This window comes from Trachinotus anak, unplaced genomic scaffold (assembly GCF_046630095.1).
Source record: "Trachinotus anak isolate AG129_WGS33_773 ecotype Australia unplaced genomic scaffold, CSIRO_AGI_Tana_v1 ptg000007l, whole genome shotgun sequence".
Taxonomy (NCBI): domain Eukaryota; kingdom Metazoa; phylum Chordata; class Actinopteri; order Carangiformes; family Carangidae; genus Trachinotus; species Trachinotus anak.
The window spans coordinates 108,656-115,000 of NW_027273858.1; positions in this window are offsets into that span (position 1 = coordinate 108,656).

Consider the following 6,345-nt stretch of genomic DNA (forward strand, 5'->3'; position numbering starts at 1 on the left):
TCTCCGGGATGATGTGGTTGAAAGCAGAGCTGAAGTCCAGGAAGAGCATCCTCACGTAGCTGCCTGGGTGCTCTAGATGACTCAGTGCGGTGTGGAGCGCTATGGTGATAGCGTCCTCGGTGGATCGGTTTGCCCTGTAGGCAAACTGGTGGGGGTCCAGAGTGGGAGGCAGACAAGTCCTGATGTGCTGAGAGACCAGTTTCTCGAAGCACTTCATGACCACAGGCGTAAGTGCAACAGGCCTGTAGTCGTTGGGGCTGTCCACTGCTGTCTTCTTGGGGATGGGGATGATGGTGGAGGTCTTGAGGCAGGGTGGAACGGTGGCCAGAGACAGGGACAGGTTGAAAATTGTGGTGAACACTCCCGCCAGTTGGTCCGCACACGCTCTAAGCACCTTGCTGGGTACTCCGTCGGGTCTGGCCGCCTTCCTGGGGTTCACTGTCCTAAGCACACGTCTCACTTCCTGCTCCTGAAGTGTCAGTGTGCTAGTGCTAAAGGAGACCCATGCACCTCACAAAGGCCCCAAGAACCACCAATAGGTTACTGAGGAATCAGACCTCCTCAGTAACCACAGATAATCCTCAAGAACCTCCTCAATGACCAACACAACCACCTTTAAGACCACTGGGACAATCTGCAGAACACCTAGAACCTCATAATGACCATTAGAATCTCAACCTGCTTGATGACCTCTGGAACCACTTACAGGACCACTACAACCTCACATAGGACCCCAACAACCACCAAAAGCATAAAGGACCACTAGAGTCCTTTATAGGCCACCCACCAGTGGGAACTTGTCCATGACCAATAGAACCTCCTAAAGGATCATGAGAACCTCCTTAATGACCACTAGAATTTCCAGAGTGACTACTACAACTAGCTAGCTATCGAAAGCCTCCTTAATCCAGAACCACCTTAAATACTCGTCAATCAATCTTCAGGAACCCTAGAGCCTCCTTAATGACCAACAGAACCACCTTAAAGACTCTTGGAACAATCTTCAGGAACCCTAGAGCCTCCTTAATGAATTAAATGTTCTGAAGACTCACTCATTGACTCAAACATTGTTAAAGCCCATCAGGTTCTCCTCACTGCTTCTTTAGAACCTCCTAAAGAACCTCCAGCATCTCATCAAAGACCAGGTTTTTCTTTAATTTGTCACCTGCATTTCATACAGTCATCGCTCTGTAATTATATTGGTGTGGATGTATTGATGAGATATTGGTGTGGATGTATTGATGAGATATTGATGTGGATGTATTGATGAGATATTGATGTGGATGTATTGATGAGATATTGATGTGGATGTATTGATGAGATATTTGTGTTACTCTGTCAGAGTAAGGGGCGGCCTCCTCTCCTCTCTCTTCGTCACCTTGCTCTGAATGCAGCTGGTTGATATGTGGAGTTAATGTGTCATAGCTCAGATACTGTCACCTCCATGGGGGACCGGGGCCGTCTTTGATGCACAGCCAATTATGACACCTCAGCCCCCCCACCTCCCCACCGCCAAACACCTCCATCCCATCTGTTTCCTCCAGAGTTTCCTTAACAATTTCAGTGTTTTTCAGATTTCAGCTCCTGCTGATGCCTCATGGAGCATCACTCAGATTAAAACATCTTCATCTCCCAATCAACCAATCAGCTGAGGTCATTTCACCTCGTTATTGTTCCTGTGTTTTCCAGCTGCTGGTTTAGTTTCCGGTTTTCAGCTGTGACTGGATCTTTCTGTGACGGGGTTTGGAAGCTAAATCTGACCGTCGACTCAGACGGAGGTGGGTGGAGGTGGGGGGAGGAGGCGTGGGGGGTGTTGAGGGGTTGATGAGGGTCTAACCTGCTGAATGAAATGCAGCAGGAGCAGCTGGGAGATTCCTCTGTGCTTTGCGCTGTTAAACCACCTGCCTCACAATGCCTCTTTGTTTATACAGGGAGAAGAATGGTAGAGGGGGTGGGGGGCAGCCTTGACCCCTCCCTCACCACGGCAGCTGAGGATCAGCACCCCCTCATACCCCCCCATCCCGTTTTAACACTCAGAGGCATCACACAGTTTAAATGGAAGATTCAGGGGTCACATGATTCCTTTATGACTTCCTTTTTTCTTTATTGTCCTTCCCTACCTCCTCATTTTCATCCTTACCTCCTTTTTCCTTCACTACTTTCTTCTTTACTGCTTCCCTTCAAACTTTCCTTCTCTTTTGCTTTTTCCTTTTGTATATCCTTCTCTCCTTCCCTTCCTTCCATATTCCCTTATTCCCTTTACTACCTCCTTCCCATTTTCACTCCTTTTCTTTATTACTTTCTTTGCTTCATCTTTCCTCCCCTACCTTTTCTCCTTCACTGTGTCCTTCTGTCCTTTACGCCCTCTTTGTTTCCTTTGCTACCTTCCTTTTCTATACTTCCCCGTCTTTTTTCTATACCTGCCTTTTCCCTCCTTATCTCCTTGTTTCCTTCCCTACCTCCTCCTGTCCTTCTCTAGCTCCTTCTTTTCTTTAACCTCATCTTTCCCTGACTGATGAACTTTGTGTGCGACCTTTGACCTCGATCTGATGTTTCAAAGTGAGTTTTAAAGGACGACAGCAGGAGCAGAGCTGCCTCATCACATCATTTAAAATCTTTATTAAAGCTCATTTTATTTTGAAAGAGCGGTGAGGCTTCCTCAGATACTCAACTCTCACATTAGAGCTGCAGGAGAGTGTTTATTTCTCATGTAGCTGGTTTCACCAGTGACCTCTGACCTTTTCCATTAAACTTGTCCTTGCTGATGCTCAAACTGATCTAAGGTGGAGCCACAGGTGGAACCACAGGTGAGTCCTGTGAGGGTGATGTTTCCTGAACATGTAGCTGTATGTGTGGTGTAAATAGGTCCCTGATCAACGTGAAAACCTCCCACAGGTGGAGCAGGTGGAGGAGCATCAGGATCTGGACCTGGACAGCTCCACATCATGGTTTATCCCTTCCTTCCTTCCTTCATTCCTTCCTTCTTTCCTTCCTCCCTTCCTTCCTTCCTTTATGTGGCCGTCTCTGTTCTCTGATCTGAGTTCAGTTTAATCCCTGATATCAGCGCTCCGTTCAGACCTCCATGTTCTTCTCTCTGAGCTTCTTTTCGCCTCCTAATTCAATCAGCTGCTGCCTCCTCTTTATCCCTGCAGCTAATAGGAGCTAATCACAGGCCTTTACACAGAGGATCAGTGTGTGTGTGTGTGTGTGTGTGTGTGTGTGTGTGTGTGTGTGGGGTCATTCACTGCTTCCTGTGAGGAATTTCACACAGACTAGAGACACAGTTAGCTCTGAAGCTAACTGCTGCTAAAACCACAGTAAGTCAATCAGTTTCATTCACATTGAGCTGAATCACAACAGAAAAGATCTCAGGTGGTTTTTCATACAGAGCAGCTCTCCACTGTCCTCTCTATGTTATCTACAGAGACCTGAGGTCACAGGTCACAGGAGGGACAAACTGCACACTCTTCACAGTAAAATATGAAAGTAGAGACACTTGGGGAGCAGACACTGAATAGGATGCGTCTTGTGGGAGGTCTCATTAAATTTGACTTAAAACTTAATTTTCATCAGAATAAGGACATTTTATAGCAGTTTTTATTACGTCTAATGTCCAATGTCCTGAAGTTAGAAAACTATGACTTGAGAATGGCGACATCAGAGACGGTGGAACCGTGGCCTTGAACACATGAAGATGTCGTGTTAGCTGCAGGCGCCGCTCCACGTTCAGAACTGATGCTTGTGACAAGATGGACGAGAAGAAAACAGAAAACTAAACTAAACATGCAAATGCAAGTCCAGTGCTTAAATATTCAGTCACAACCGACTGATTTTAGAATCAGTTTCTGCCTGATCAGTTCCTGTTTGACCTGCAGGTTGAGGAGGGTCACAAGGCCTGATCAATCACCTCATCGATCATCAATCAGAGGAACAGGTTTTAGAACTGTGGCACTGAGAACAACAGATGTGTTTCAAAGTGACGTCTCTATCTAATGACAGCGTCAGATCATTGATCAGTATCCGATCAGCTGATGATGACAGCGTTAGATCATTGATCAGTATCAGTCTTCCTTCCTGCTGCTCTCCATCTTCTTGTCTTTTGTGATCCTGGTTTTGAACCATGTTGGAGAGACACCAGCAGCTGCTGGGACTCAAACCAGTGACATGTTGTTCATACCTCCCATTACTCCCATTACTCCCATAGCTCTCATATCAGAGGACAGAGGGGGGGTCTGCATTGTTGTGGAGCAGCTGGACATTGTCCTCGTCTTTCCGCTCTGCAGGGAGACGATAATCTGCTCAACAGCTGCTATCTGTGTGTGTGTGTGTGTGATTCTATCCTTGTGAGACATCACAGTGTGAAGACGATTTGATTGGTGGAATGAAAACAGAGACCAGGCAGGTCCTTACTCCTCAGGTGTTTGAAAGAGTCCAGAGACCAGGTCTGTGGTCCACAAACTGGACTCAGTCTGTCACTGTTTCCATCCACCTGTAGCTCAGGTGGTGGAGCAGGTCGGCTGTTCTTGAGCAAAACATTCAGTGTGTTTCCTTCAGTGAAATCAAGTTCATTTCAGTTTCTGTGTTTAGGAATCTGCTGCAGTTCATCATGAGACATTAACTTCATCATCATCATCATCATCATCATCATCATCATCATCATCATCATCATCATCATCATCATCATCATCATCACTATAACATGGATGAGCTCAGAGACACAACACACTGAAACAATATATAAAAAAAACACATTTCAAAATCTGTAAAGTAAAGATAAAAACAGGAGCTGTGACATTCAGAGGCTAAATAATTAAAACACGCACATCAATGATTAATAATTACCAACTAAAACCAAAATGAGCTGAACAGCCTCAGGGACGAGGCTGAAGTCACAGGACAAACAATAACCACGGTGAGTCCACGGCAGACTGTCTGCTCTGTTACCATGGGAACTGGTAACAAGGCTAAAAGGCAACACACGTCAGCAACATGTGACAATCATCAGAACACCTGCACCTGTCCCTGATTCTGAAACATTTACATATACAGGACCAGGTTCTGACCAGAGACCTGGTTCTGAGCAGAGACCAGGTTCTGAGCAGAGACCAGGTTCTGAGCAGAGACCAGGTTCACATCCAGAGACCAGGTTCATATCCAGAGACCAGGTTCTGAGCAGAGACCAGGTTCACATCCAGAGACCAGGTTCTGACCAGAGACCAGGTTCTGAGCAGAGACCAGGTTCTGAGCAGAGACCAGGTTCACATCCAGAGACCAGGTTCTGACCAGAGACCAGGTTCTGAGCAGAGACCAGGTTCACATCCAGAGACCAGGTTCTGAGCAGAGACCAGGTTCTGAGCAGAGACCAGGTTCACATCCAGAGACCAGGTTCTGAGCAGAGACCAGGTTCTGAGCAGAGACCAGGTTCACATCCAGAGACCAGGTTCTGACCAGAGACCAGGTTCACATCCAGAGACCAGGTTCACATCCAGAGACCAGGTTCTGAGCAGAGACCAGGTTCACATCCAGAGACCAGGTTCTGAGCAGAGACCAGGTTCTGAGCAGAGACCAGGTTCACATCCAGAGACCAGGTTCTGAGCAGAGACCAGGTTCTGAGCAGAGACCAGGTTCACATCCAGAGACCAGGTTCTGACCAGAGACCAGGTTCTGAGCAGAGACCAGGTTCACATCCAGAGACCAGGTTCTGAGCAGAGACCAGGTTCTGACCAGTGACCAGGTTCACATCCAGATGGAGGTTCAGGTCAGGTTTTTGATGAAGCTGATAGTCAGACCTGGCTCAGGTGAGACCTGAACCAGCCCTCAGTTATGTTGCTACAGACTCAGACTGCTGGACTTCCCATGATGCACTGAGCCATTCTCTCTGTCCCCATTCATATCCCATTAATCCATGTTACTAACTCAGTTTCTCCTCTCTGTGTCGTGTTATCCTTCCTCCTCTCTCCTCCTCCTCCTCCTGACGCTCTCTGCAGGTCTTTCTACCTCTGGACCTGTAGAGTCTGGACCTGTAGAGTCTGGACCTGTGACTTCAGACCACCGACTGCCCCGTCACCCTGCTCAACACCTGCTGCTGCAGTTATTATCACGGTCTGGACCTGCTCTATATGAGAAGTGTGTCAACGTAACCAGAACACATGGCCTGAACCACAAGAAGTCCTGAGTCCACTGCTGGAGGATCAGGATCAGGATCAGGATCAGAACCTCATTCAATAGAATATCTTTCTGCTGATCAAATAGTTGGATTAACACACTGATCATTAACTCAGAGCAATCCTGTGGAGCTTCCTCCCCCTCCTCTCTGTCTCCTCTTCCCTCCTCCTCTCTCCTCTT